Below are 14,423 nucleotides of genomic sequence, written 5' to 3' on the forward strand. Positions count from 1 at the left end.
TATTGCTGGTAAAAAAACGCTTTGCTACATGTACAAGTTGCGAGAAATTCCCCTGAACCGGGGCCTGCAATTTGACCAAAAAGCATCCAAAAATATCCGTCTAATTATGTATCACCGAGCACGCATACATGGGCTGGCACGAAAACAAAGATTCTGGTCTCATTGTTGTGTTGCCATCCTGCTTTGGAGGCTCCAACAAATTTGTTCTCCAAAGAGCCGAAAACGTTCCCTTGGGCAAAGTCTCGCATGCCCAAGATAAAAACGTCATGTAGACAGCCGACAATGTTGATTTAAATGTTCCCAGAATTAGGACGCATCATTGTTTTTCCCTCCGTAATGCCGGGATGACTTTTTTCCCCGTTGTATGAGATTAAAGGCGCCAGACGTCGACGAAACGCAGTAAGTCCAAGCGTCCGCAAAGATGAACGAAAAAAAAAGAAAAGCGGCACAATTACCCGTTCTCTACAGAGCCACGTCATGATAACGACAATGTGGCGCCATTGCCCGGAAATCGTGCCGGATGTTTAATCTTCAGCGGCGGCGAAAGAAGCAGCAGAAGAAAGCATCCTCGCGAGTGACTTCCGTGTGAGCTTTGGTGTAGACGAGACAGTATAAGCCTGTTTCAAACTGAGCCATTCCGGGCTCGAATTTTAGTCTCGTCGCCAGCGCGTTATTTCGTGATCGGCTGAGAGTGCGGCGCCTCTTTCTCAGAGTCCCACGCCGCAGCCGCGAAAGCTCCGTCCTTTACTATGCGCCGCTGCAGCAGCAAACGCGCATCGTTTGGCGTCGGGGCAGGCTCAGCACTTTTATATAGACACGTTGCGCTGATGTTTGACTCACAAGCAGCAGCGCCGGGCTCAATATACTCGTGGTTCGGGCGTCATTTCTATTGTGAAAGATGCCACGCTCACCACGGCCTCTATTGGTAGCATTCAATTTACTAAATGTCGGCGCCCTGCCCGAGATTCCAGCAGCAGGAATCATCACGAGTCAAGCACAGGCGCCCACACAAAAAAAGGCATCTAGTGCAACGTCATGATAACAAAGGCCGATACGAACTAACAGCTTAAGTGGCACAGATGAAAAGACGTTGATCGTTGATATTGTAGCCAACCAACCAGATTGTAGATAATAAAAAGGCAGTGAAGGAGTCTATGCATTCATTACGGCCATTTTTCTTTCGCCGTGTCTCAGTGCATCGCCTCTTGTATATTTTCAATGCCAAACGCACCAGCCATCAGCGGCCAACCAAGCCCTTTCCTTCGGTTCTTGCCACTCTCCCACAATTGCTAGTCTTCCCGGCGCTTCAGTCACGTGACCGCTTAAGATCGAGGCGACCCGTGTTGGAAAGCGGCAACGCTGGCGAAAAGTGCTCTGCTGCAGCGCTGAGTTTCCCATCGCTGACCAGAGCGCCGCTACTTCGGCAATCTCAAACATCGGTTGCCATGGCAAACAGGCACAAGTCGCTCTCGAATGCAGTTACGATCGGGCGATCCCGGTTAAGCTCGGGGCCCCACCTTACGACATGTCGGCGAAACAGGCGATGGCAGTGGGTGATAGCAGGCAGCGGGTGATAACCATAAAGTTTCTTACAATATACACTAGAGAGGGATCTGGCGCTAGCGTCTATGCGGCTCACATCAAGGCTGTCTGTGTCGTCATGGGCCGCCATTATGTCATGCGCTCGCCTTAGTTTCATCACTGGCTTGGATTGAAACGTTTTAGTGACCGTAAATTTAAACAAAGTGCACAAAAACGCGAAGAATAGTATGCAATGATGTAAGAGGAAAATAAAAACAGGCTGTTTTAAAACTAAGGAAAAAGGGAGCAAAGCGTATTTTTGCCGGAACGGTTGTGCCTGCTATTCCGCAGGCCAAGGTTGTAGTTACGAACAATGTTAATGATTGGGGAGGAAACTCATTAGAGACGCTGATTTTATTAATTTTACCATTTTTTTTTCAAATAATAAGTTGTTTAAGAGTTTGGAAAGTTTTTTGAGCGCGCGTATGAAAACGTTGCCTTCGTGGTGAACCGGTGCACGGACCGCCAGCTAGTTTAACAAGAAAAAAGGAAAACGCGGTGTTAAACAGTCGTGGACGATGACAAGATAGGACGCATACAAACGCCCGTATCTGTCGTATCTTGTCTTCGTCGAAGTACGTTTTTTTTTTCTTCTTTTCGTCGGCTACTAATTTCGCGGCGGCATATTACCCGCTCAGTCATATACGTCCTTCGACTGAGGCATGAGCAACGTCAGGTGCGATCACGCACTGCCTCCTGTTTCACCCAACACGGCTACCACAGACCAGGCCGGGAGGATTTCAGCTTCCTTGTAGCTCGTAAACGTGTTAATGCATAGTGAAGAAAGCAAATCCGAAAAACCGCTTAAGAATCCAATTGTTATTCCAAGCCCAAGCTAAAAAGGGGGGGTCTCCCCATGAACCCCCAAGACGGCATGGCTTACGAGGCGCAGTTTCCTCTTTAGTATACTTACTAAGAAACTCACTGGTCGAGAAATCGCCCCTCCTTTATCGATGTCCCAGTGTTATATACAGGCAGCTTTATTGGGAAAATTGCTGCGCTCACAGCGGCCTCTGTCCGGAGGCGGGTTCCTATAGGACAGGTATGCAGCGATCTACTTACGTTTGCTGCGTTGTGTCAGGTGCGATTAGGAAGTTTCCTCGTATGGCTGTGTACGTGACACGACGTCGCCCCGCTCTCGCCAAGCTTCGCGTTCACGGCTTGAAACGCTCCTTCGCGCGCACGTCTGCAGAAGACACACAAAAGAGACAAGGCAGTTTGAATGTATGACCGAAATAGTTCAGTGAGAGCAGGGTAGTCTAGGTGTGCTGCAGTTATGCATTTTCCCCTCCTCCTACAGCCTGCCAAATGCTTCCGGTGCACTAAAGTGGTGCTATTGTGTCGGTCTGACGAAAACATTGAAATTCCAGGAATAAAGCTACAGTTCTTGCTAAGGATAGGAAAACTAAGAAAAACAACTACAAAACAACTCATCAGCCCTCCCACTTTGCGAAAACAGACGAGCAACCAGCTCTGATGTGTTGTAATTCAATCGACGCATCTCTGCACGAAACAAAACAAGTTTGTTAGTAATTAGCTTAACGTGTAAGAATTCGTAGCATTGTATTAAAACATGCATTTCAAATTGCAATAAGTTCTTGTACGATGGCACAACAAAGCAAGTCTTTGTAGCTCTCCTGCGTGGTGCCTTTTAGCCCGTCCGTGGCCTGTTTTTGTCTGCCTGTATTCAGGAGATTCGCACAGACAGCCGAAAATTGCGTATAACCAGAGCGCAATTAAGTGATATAATAAGAAGCAAACGATGCCTGATTTGAATAAAAATCAGGCATTGTTACACTACACTACACACTATATCAGCCCAAATACACTATATCAGCCCCAACAAGCACCGGCAAGGCTCGCATAAGTGCAAAGCTTTGTAGAAAGGTATTTTGAGGCGCTTAACTTGAGTTATGCTGGTCGAGGAAACGCTTGTTGTTGTAGAAAAGTATTGTTGGCATGAGGAAATACGCTGGCATTATCGCATTTTTTATCGTCTGTAATAAAAAAAAAAGAAGCATGCATTTTTAAATCCAGACGCACATACTGTATAGTCCGCTGCTTACTTTGTGGAGCGCGCTGGCAATAAAGCAAGCCGTGGGGAAAGTACACACCTCTGATGAGACCGCGCTATGCAATCCATGGTTCGCCTCAATCTATCTCTTTATCTTGTCATCTTCTACTATGTTTCACCTCTTTTTAGGGGTGAAGCACCTTAGGGCCTCGTTTTGTCCGGGGCTTGGCGTCCGTGTACACAGTGTTGGGCATGCGCGAGGAGCATTGCATTGGATTGGATTGGATTGAAATGGATTGGATTGGATTAATTGTGTTGTATCGGATTGGATTGGATTGGAATTGAATACACTGTACACACGCGTTGTCGCTCATTTACATGCGCGAGTGGGCAATGCCACGGGTGATTTGCGGTAAGAACGATCCCCAGTGCTTCGCCCACTCGTCATGATTCACTTCGTGGAGATGCGTGAATTTTTTTGTCTGGATGGCTAGATTTTGTCATCTAAGACTGATAACAAGTGTCAGACCAGCACATTCAATGACCATTGAGTATGAGGGAATTTGGCGTCTCGTGGTCCGTTGGGACCAGCAGGCCTGCAACGAATGGAACAGTATTATTGCAACAGCAATTAAATTCCCATCGAATGACGCGGTTCACTCCAATAAGCTTATCAAAAGTGGGAAGGCCCACTAATACATTCAATGACGTTCAATGTTAAGGTATCATTAAAGGCATTCCTCCTGCCCCTCCTCCCTCCCTCGAAATGGCCGGTATGGTCGTGGTATAAGTCATCGGTAGTCGACCTAAACTCATTTTTAGGAGTTTTCGTTAAAATGATTTTTAGCGATTAAAAAAAAGAAAAGAAAATTGAAATATAAATCTGCCGCATTCCTTTTCCCTCCGCTAACCTTGCAGCTACAAGATTAACTACAAGATTCCCCTCTTGGATTTTTCTTTACTTTTTGTTTATATTTTTTTAACTGGGTGAGGAACAACAGGAGAGATGTTGGCGCCAAGGATGGTGCTTATTTTGAGCTCGTCAAAATAATTTCCTCACTTTTTGATGCTGTCCTCTTACCGGTTTTCCTAGTTAGCCAGGGATTTAACACAGAAGACGAGCCTATACACCCAGGGGGATTTAACCGGTGCGAAACTTTTCCTTCGTACCTCTAGTTTGAAGTTCAATGCAACTTTGTACCACACTATATATATTGCCAACAAATCAATCAAAGCAAAAAACGATTCCCAATATGTGACCTCACGAGTGTCTTTTCCGGAACACGCAACCCGCCCGCTTCCGATGCTTCGTCGTTCTGAAGGGTGCCGAGTGGCTTTGCCACGTTACAATGTTGTGCAGGAAAAAGCAGCTGAAGTAATTCCGTTGCCCGCAAGTGCGGCATTGACCCCCTCCCCCTCCTCCCCCTCCTCCCCCTCCCCCCCCCAAAATATAACATTGTGGCGTTACTCGTGCTTTAGACGAGTTGTTCAGCATGACTATTTCGAAATAACAATCATTCTCATCCCTTCGATAAAATGAACGGAGAAGTCGAAGTAAACTGAACGTTACATAGCAAGACGTAAATATAAATATATAAATCTATCTATATAAACATAAATAAATAACACTGCTCGCCCACTAAGTTGAAATGCAAAAATACACTTGAATTCGCATGTACATATAAATTCCAAGGTAAAAATGAACAAGGCTCGATTTTCGCGTGACAACTGGTCAAAAAGCCGCAGCTGAGATAGACTTGGCGAAGGGAAAACGATATACTTTTTTGTCCTTTCATGGACGATGGAGAAATCGCCTTGAAGTATAAATAAGCACGAATAAAAACCGAGACATAACCGAGTCGACTACATTGCGATGGGAAACACCCAAATATGTCGGCGAAAAGAACACACATTGTTGGGTCATATCATGGAGCATTTCTACGGTGTCCAAATGAAAATGCACACGAATATCCGCAGCTGGCGACTATAACAAGCTTCAGTGCAAGTACGGCGAAAGCGAACTGTCATTTTTTCCCCTCTGTTCTCGGTTAGAATTTGCACCCGCTGGATTGAACATAACTTCTCGATTTAGGTTTTTATAAATTCTGTTAGAGCGCGCCCTTCAGGCAACGGCCGCAAACGACACAAACTCGCTTTTTCGTTTTTTTTCCCTGGAGATGAAAACGTCCCGCTGGTCTTATCAATACACAACTACAGAAAGTAAAAGAGGGAAGCACATAAAAAAGGCAAAAACGCAAATGACAAAAAACTAGAAAACGACTACGAAAGAAAAAACAAAACAAAGAAAAGCAGACACAAACGAAGAAAGAATGGAGGAAAACCAACTGGCATTATTCTCAGCCCGCGTTACGCTGGAGACCATTTGTGTAAAATAAAGGAAGAACATATGGATTCTCTGAACAGTAAATGTTGCTTGCATATAGCCAGTTTTCAGCGAAACCCACTTTCACTGCTTATTTCTGGCCGGAGAATCCAGCATTTCAGCTATCTTCTTTCTTTCTTTTTTCCGTTCTTTTTCCTTTCTTTCTTTCTTTCTTTCTTTCTTTCTTTCTTTCTTTCTTTCTTTCTTTCCTTTTTTCTTTTCCTTTATATTTTTCTTTCTTTCGCAGTGATCCTAACTGCCATCAGCTAACAAACAGAATCATGCCGGCGGCTGTTTACGGGGAGGACCCTCTGTTTAATTTTATAAAGTGCAGCAGGAGAGCACAAGGCTTTACTTTGTTCTTAGTTTCAAAAACGCTTTCTTGATGATTTGACAGAAATTCTAAAACGATTATTTTTAAACCTTGGTGTGACTCAGCTTAGGAGGAAAAAAATGGGGAATGGGCAAAAAATGGGAGGAAAAAAAAGAAGGAAAAAAACTGCTTAGTTGATGGAATTGCGATATTTAGCAAAAAAGAAAAAAGAAAAAAATCGCGCCAATCCACCCCGTGAATGTGGTTGGAAAGCAAAGCTGTAAACGGCACCCATAACGATTACTCATGCGACGTTACTTAAAATCACTCACATCGCTCTACAAATAGTAAAACCAGAGAGAAGTGAAATGCACTAACCACACCATTTATTACTTCAAAGAGATATTCTTGGTAAGGTTACATCAATGCATGATGCATGAACGGTATTTGGTTGAGTTGTATTGGTGTAGAAAGAGTGGAAACTTTTTTTATTAAATAAAAGTAAGCGCCAACCCGGTGTTAGACGATTTGACTTCTCCGTCTCTGCGCCGCGGACGGAGGCGACGAGACTTGCGGCTGAGAAGGAGGAGGAAGAAATACTTCTGTTTAGATTTCTGAACGGCCCAGAGTGCAGCCTTGGGGAGTGATTCCTTCTTCTGTGGGGCCCATATGCAGTCCGCGCGGCCTGTGTTCTGTCCACCCGCTGAAGCTGGGTAGGTAGAGAGGGCCTGGACAGCAGCATCTCCCATTGCTCTTGTTGGGTAGTTGACGGAAAGAGAGGAGGGTGCTCAGGGCTGAAGTCGCACACCCCGATTACGGGGCCGAGTATTCCTACTTCTGAGAAAAGTTTACATTCAGCGTCGTAGCGATTTGGATGCATTACGTGTAGACGCGCAGGCTGTGGGAAGGAGCCCGGATTGTATGAGCCGTAGGGTTCTCTCTGGAAAGGTCAGGGTAAGGCGAAGGTACGGTCTGTCTCAGAAGGCGATAATGCAGGGTGATCTGCCTGAACGTGACAAGCGGGTGGCTGTCCTCGTGCAGCTCCATAGCACGGGAGGTAAAAGCGCAGGCTTGTTGGGTGGGCGTATTTGTTGTCCTCCATTGAAGCGTGAGGGGGTGTCCAGATGAGCTGAATGGAACCGTTTGGGGAGTGGTTTTTTAGCACGCGCAGTGCAGGTTAGGACACCCAACCCTACTAGTAATTCCAGTAGGCTTGCTGAGAATCGATGACTACCCTCCGAACCCCTGGTTGAGCGAGAGCCAAGGTGATGGCTGCCTCTTCTGCTGCCGTATTTTCTTGGGTCCTAAGCGAGGTACACGCAAGAAGGTTGGTTCTGGAGGTAGCTACGATGATGGCGTATTGCTGCCCTCGATGTAAGGAGAAGTCTGTGTAGATAACTGCATGAGCCCCACCGAGGGTGGTGTTTAGCGCTTGAGACCGTGCTTTTCGTTGACGCTCGTCATGTGAGGGGTTCATATTTCTAAGCAAAGGGAGCATCTTTAGTTTTAGTCGCCAAGAGTCTGGCAGTACGTCAAGCGGAGTGACATTCTGGGCTGCCCAGCCAATCTGGCGAAGCATGCGGTTACCCACCGCAGTTCTGAATCGAACCTTCTGGTTAGAAAGATAGCCTTCTATCAGCTCTTCCACCGTGTTGTGGAGCCCGTGCTAAGCAGCCTCAGTGTGGACGCACTCATGAGAAGACCAATGGCCTCCTCAACCGCCTTTCTAATCATTATATAAAGCATCTCTATGTCTTCCTCGTCGAGAAGAAGATAGGAGTTTGTCGTAAGGAACTCTCGAGAGGACAAAAGCTTCAATTAACCGAAAGGTACGGGATTCTTTTAGGCCTCACTTCTTGGTGGCAACTCGCCTGATCATGTGTATGATTACATTAATGGTGTTTTTGAGGCGCTGCAAGGAGACGTCACTCTTGGTGTTGGCCTGGAAATGTAGGCCCAGGATCTTGATGCTGGGGTTTGGAGTGATGGCCTGGTCATGAAGGAGTATTTGAATGTATTCCTTGATTTGGCGTGAGGGCCGACGACAAGGAGCTGCGATTTTTTACGTGAACACTGGAGGCCACAGGCTTTAGCACATTGGCGTACTAAAAGTGAGATTCCTTGGATTGGTGTGAGCTTCCTTTAATTTTTGTAACTCTTAGAACATGAGCAAGGTGCGCACAGGGCCGCTAGACGGGCGTGAGTGGTCGTGTGACGCTTTCACGTGGCATTCAACGAGAAGGCAGGGGGTAAACCCGTAGATGTGCTTGGTGAGTACACCATTTGTCTTCCCGTGTTCGCGTGGGCTCGTAGCTGAATCAGTAAGACAACGGGCTCTCGCTTTGTTAGGCTATTAGTTCCAGGTTCGATTCCCGGCGGTGCCAGTAAATTCTTTTATTTGTTCGCTGGAGTTTTCTGTTGACACCAACGGTCGCGAAAGAACCCTTGGGGGGTAGAGGTAGAAAGCTTTGCTTTAAAAAAAAGAACGCTGTAAGGCCAAGGCCTCTTTATTTGTTTATTTATGATACTTCAAGCGCCCCGCAAAGGGCCTTACATGAGGGCGTAAACAAGTCACTGAAGGATGATTTGTGCGATGGCTTCTTTGAAACGAGTGATGCAGGAGTGGTGCACGGCGTCAGAAGGCAGATCATTCCAGTCCCCATATGTTTGAAGAAAATATGAAGAATGGTGGGCGGCAGTATGTGCACGAGCGGGATAAACAGCTTTGGAATGGCTTAGTCGACACGAAAGGCGATGAGCAGGAATGAAAGCCTGGTTTAGGTGTATGGAATGATAAAAACGATGAAAAAGGCATAGTCTGTGAATTTTGCGCCGTGACGCTAGGTCGACAAGATAAGCTCGAGATTTGAGTTCGGTTACGCTGGTTAGATAGGAGTAATCCGAGTAAATAAATCTGGCTGCACGGTTCTGGATCGATTCAAGCGTGTTAGTAAAAGTGATTTGATGGGGATCCTAAACGGCACATGCGTATTCCAGCTTTGGGCGGACAAGTGTTAGATAAGTAAGAAGTTTAACGGAAGGCGGAGCGAGGCGCAAGTTTCTTCGAAGATAGCCAAGTACACGGTCAACGTCATTCCTAATATTCATGACATGGGATGACCAGGTGAGATCTGAAGTTATGGTAATGTCAAGGCATTTACATGAATTAAATGGTGTAATTTAGGAATTAGAAATAGAGTATTTAGCGGGTGAGTAAGCCGAGCGACAGTGAATGGACAGGACACATGTTTTCTGAATATTAAGAGACATTAGCCATATTTCACACCATAACCAGAGAAAGATCAGATTGTAAGGCGGCGGAGTCGTTAGTACTGCGGAAAGACGGTAAATTACAAAGTCGTCGGTGAAAAGGCGGATGTTAGAAGATATGTCATTAGGAAGGTCATTAATGCAGATTAGGAAAAGCAGAGGGCCAAGAACAGTACCTTGAGGTATGCCTGAAGACACAGCGGAAAGAGATTGATTGATTGATTGAGGGGTTTAACGCGCCGACGCAACGCAGGCGATGAGGCGCGCCGTAGTGGAGGGCTCCGGATTAATTTTGACCACCTGGGGATCTTTATCGTGCGCCGAAATCTCGTACACACGGGCGTTTTTGCTTTTCGCCTCCATCAGAAAAGCGGCCGCCGCGGCCGGGAATCGAACCCGCGACCTCATGCTCAGCAGCGCAGCGGAAAGAGAGGAACAATGGTTATTAGCATAAACGAACTGTTGGCGGTTAGTTAAGAACTCACATATCCAATTAAATACCAGGGTATTAAGGTTAAGGCGAGAGAGCTTGAGAAATAGCCTTTCATGGGAAACTTTATCAAAAGCCTTCTCAAAATCAAGGAAAATGGCATCTACGGGTATGTAACGTCGATGCTGGAACTAAGGTCGTTAATGAAAAGAGCAAGTTGAGTGTCACACGATAAACCTTTTTGAAATCCATGTTGGTTAGGGTGAAAGAAATTAACCGAATTTAGAAATTTTACGACATGTGAATATACGATATGTTCCATTAATTTAGAGCATACACTAGGGATGGAAATGGGACGATAATTACTCGGAGAAGATGCTGGACCTTTCTTTGGAACAGGAATGATCTTGCCGAGCTTCCAGTCTTCCGGCACCACCGTATGAAAGTGATTGCTGAATTATGTGTGAAAGAATAAAGCTGATTAACAACTTAGTGTTTTTTAGAATCTTAGAATTGATACCATCGGTACCGGCGGATGAAGTAAGCTTCAACGCACCTATTAAGTTTATGATACCGTTAGGACCAAATTTTATGTTCGGCATAACTGGATTATCAAAACTAGGGTAGTCTGGAAGCGTATCATTTGAATCAGAAGACAGAGCAGAAGACGGAATTAGTACATGGGGGGGGGGGGGGGGAGGGGGGAGAAGGCAGCATGTTCAGGAATAGGGGTACCGTTTTCGTGAAGCAATGATAAGTAGCACGGTGGGTTAGGATTAATGGCTTTCCAAAAATGCTTCGGATTACTACGTAACATGTTAGGCAAAGTGGAAGAAAAAAAGGACCGCTGAGCGTTCATTGCAAGTGAACTAAATAATTTTGCCGTGTTACGGTATCTATTCCAAGCGCTAGCGCTGTTGGGCTGTTTTGATGATGATGGTGGGGTTTTTTTGGCGCAAGACCGACTAAAGGCAAAGAGCGCCAATGAAGAAGTTATTTAATGGTTGATGAGACTAAATACTAAAACCTGTGATGTTGGACTGTTTTGCGGAACAGTACAAACGCTTTTTTGTTGTCAAGTCGCTTGAGAGATGTATTGAACCAAGGTGATGATGGCCGTTCAGTAATTGTGGTAGTAGGAATGTACTTATTAATCAGCTGATGCATTTTACTCTTGAACAAGGACCAGTTAGTTTCAAGGGGGCGTTGAAAAAAAAAACTAGTTAGATACCAACCACTGAATATGGATAGTTCGTTGTTAATAGCAGCGTAGTTTCCCTTATCGTAAAGTGTGATTGTCTTCTTGGAAAGCTTTGTCCGTGGTAGTTGATTTGAAAATGTGGCATGCAGCACAGCGTGATCGCTGATCTCGGGGAGAGAAACTGAAGATACAAGGTTAGCGGGATGTGTCGTCAGGACAAGGTCAATGATGTTTGCGGAGCGCTCTGTGACTCGTGTTGGGAAGGAAACAATTTGGGACTAACAAATGTTAAGCACACGTTAGCAAAGTCACTATCAACATTGTGTTTCGAAAGTGTTAGTGGGATGTCGGACCAGGTTATGCCGGGAAAGTCGAAGTCGCCCATTAAAATAATCGGAATGTTAGGATAAGAGGTATGCAAGGGATAAAGTGCATCGTGGAAGTTAGCAACAAATGAAGCGTCAGCGTCGGGAGGGCGATAACATTCTCCAATGATAACCGGGGGGGGGGGGGGGGGGTATTAATTTGTGCAGATGACGAACATTATTTCAAGGGGAGGGTGAAAGGCTACTTCGGGTGCAATTTAAACTGGAGTGAGTGGCAATGAGGATTCCACCACCCCGTTTATCATGGCGATCACGCCGAAAAATGGTAAAGGCGGGAAAACAGGGAGTTAATTCAGAATCAGAAATGGCGGGGTTAAGCCAAGTTTCAGTTAACAGAACAATATTGCATTCGGTCATGTCGATAAGGTTGCAAAGTGAATCGCGTTTCGGTAAGAGGCTTCGTATGTTAGTGTATGCTAGGGACTCAGTTTAAAAAGTATGGCGTGTTTTATTTTTAACTGTTAATGCTTGTGCATGCGTGCTCTGTGAGCGAAATGCACAGCCAGTTTGCTTTGTAGACGACGCGAATATCTCTAGGTATGATTAGTTATTTGCCTGTCGCTCTTTGAAACTCGATATCTCAGTGAGCCGAAGAGGCATAGAGAGAAGCCTGGAAAATTATTTTAGGCCTGTCGAAATACTTACGTTCCCAATAAAAACAAAGCAATCCCTGCTTCGTAGTATCCTTCGTGCACGAAATATTCTCTGTTCGTTAAATCAATCAGGATGTACAGGTGTCCAAAAAGAAAGCTGAGCACGGGTTCGCGATTTTGAGGGGATTTCTCCGCCATGTGCCTATCCTGCAACCTCTAAGAAACTTTTCAAGAAGTCATTCTAGAATAAAATAGGGCCGCACATATTCTATTTATGCTGGCAGCCGCATAAAATAGAAATTATTATAATTTGACGAAGCCGTGCTCCGTTTACTTTTGGGGGCACCTGAACTATAGTAGTACTGGGCTACGCGTCGATGGAAATCAATCAGGCAAACTTCGTCACATAAACGGTGCTGCTTGGATGTCACTGCTTCGCGCTATTTTCTAACCCTTGGAAAGCGAGGAGAATAATAATGCGGTGAGAAACCGCCGCTGAAAATGGTTACTGCAGCCGAACAGCGTGCGCTTAGGGCTGGACCGGGACGTTAGCAGTCGTTAGGGATGTAATTCGGAATTCGTTCCGAGTACAGGCGGAGACTGCAAACACAAATTAATACAGGTTAGCCGAGATATACAGTTTTACAAATAAAAAAGTCTGCAGAAATTCAGAGAATTAGCTGCTAATGAGTAGCGTTCTTATGCAGCTTGTCTTGAGTGTGTGGTGTGTGAGTTTTTTCCAGCCACATCTTTTAGTTTTTTTATATCCTGTCCGACCAATTATATCCATTTACGCTATTATAACGACTACATTTGGAACTTTCGCGTAATCTGCATTATTGTGGAAATGCAGGGAGTTGCACGGTTCGTCATTTTCCGTAATGTGTTTTATATTTATCTTATTTCTTTAGCATTTGAAAATTTCTGTCTACCTATTATCTCATTTACGCTATTATAACGATTACAGGTGGAACTTTCGCGAAATCTGCATTATTTTGGAAATGCCATGCGTTATACTTTTTGCCATTTTCCGTAATTTTTTTTATATTTTTCTTAATTTTCAGTGTTTCATAATTTCGTTCGACCAGTTATTTCCATTTAAGCTATTATAACGATTACAGGTGGAACTTTCGTGAAATATGCATTATTTTGGAAATGCAAGGCGTTACACGTTTCGCCATTTTCTGTATTTTTTATATTTCTTATTGTTTAGTTTTTCAAAATTTCGTGCGACCTCTTGACCCCATTTACGTCATTATAGCGAATACACGTGGAACTTCTGCGATATATGCATTTTTGTGGAAATTCAGGGCGTTACACGGTCCTGGCTGTGAGGGTACTCGGCAAAGAATGATACGCATTAAAAAAAAGCGCGCTAATCCACCCAGTGAAGGTAGTTGGAAAGCGAAGCTGTAAACGACACTCACAACTCTTACCCATGCGACGTCACTTGAATTCACACGCGTGACTATACAAGGAGGGAAAACAGAGACAAGTGAAATGCACTTAACCACACGCATTATTACTTCAAAGAGATATTCTTTGCTGAGGTTAGATCAATGCATGGTTCATGAACGGTGGTTGGTTAAGCTCTATTGGAGAAGCGCATCAGTAGAAACACGTTTTTTTATAAAAATTAAAGGAAGCTCAAACCCGATGTTAGACGATATGATTTGTCCGTCTCTGCCGTCACCAACGGAGACGGCGAGATCGACGGCAGAGACGGTGGAGAAGTACGATGCCATGCGTTGGTGTGAGCTTCCTTTAATTTTTATAACTCCTAGCGCATGCGCAAGGCGCGCACACGGCCGCGACACGTGCCGTGGGCGGAGCGCACAGCCACGCGAGAGGCCGTCGGACGCTATCACGTGGCATAAAGCGTGAACGCAGGGGGTAAACCCGCAGATGTGCTCGGTGAGTGCACCGTCTGCCTCCCCTGTCTCCGCGTGGGCTCGTATCTCAATCGGGAAGAGAATGCGCTCTCGCTCTGTTTCTGTGTTTGTTCAAACTTCGATTCCTGGCGGTGCCAGCAGCTTCTTTTATTTGTTCGCGGGAGTTTTCTGTTGACACCAATAGTCGCGACAGAACCCTTGGGCGGTAGAGCTAAAAAGCTCCATTTTAAATGGAGCATGAAAACAACAGTCGCCCTTTGGAATTACCGAAATTTGCGCTGTTCCTTGTTGAGAGGCTGTACCTTTCGGCCTAAGCTTAATGCTTTTACCGAAGTAGGACTTGGCGTGCAAACTGCATCG

General features: G+C 45.3%; 1 protein-coding gene across 3 annotated transcripts in view; it reads right to left on the bottom strand.

The window, feature by feature from the left end:
• Positions 1-14,423, bottom strand: part of LOC144147865 (tachykinin-like peptides receptor 99D) — an 892,456-nt gene that overhangs the window by 454,648 nt on the left and 423,385 nt on the right. For all 3 annotated transcript variants that reach the window (XM_077679594.1, XM_077679592.1, XM_077679593.1), the window contains one exon: positions 2,644-2,767. The gene's annotated coding sequence lies outside the window, so the exon portion shown is untranslated. The remainder of the gene's footprint in view (positions 1-2,643; positions 2,768-14,423) is intronic.

This window comes from Haemaphysalis longicornis, unplaced genomic scaffold (assembly GCF_048455015.1).
Source record: "Haemaphysalis longicornis isolate Haplotype H1 unplaced genomic scaffold, Haemaphysalis longicornis Haplotype H1 scaffold_1, whole genome shotgun sequence".
NCBI classification, from domain to species: domain Eukaryota; kingdom Metazoa; phylum Arthropoda; class Arachnida; order Ixodida; family Ixodidae; genus Haemaphysalis; species Haemaphysalis longicornis.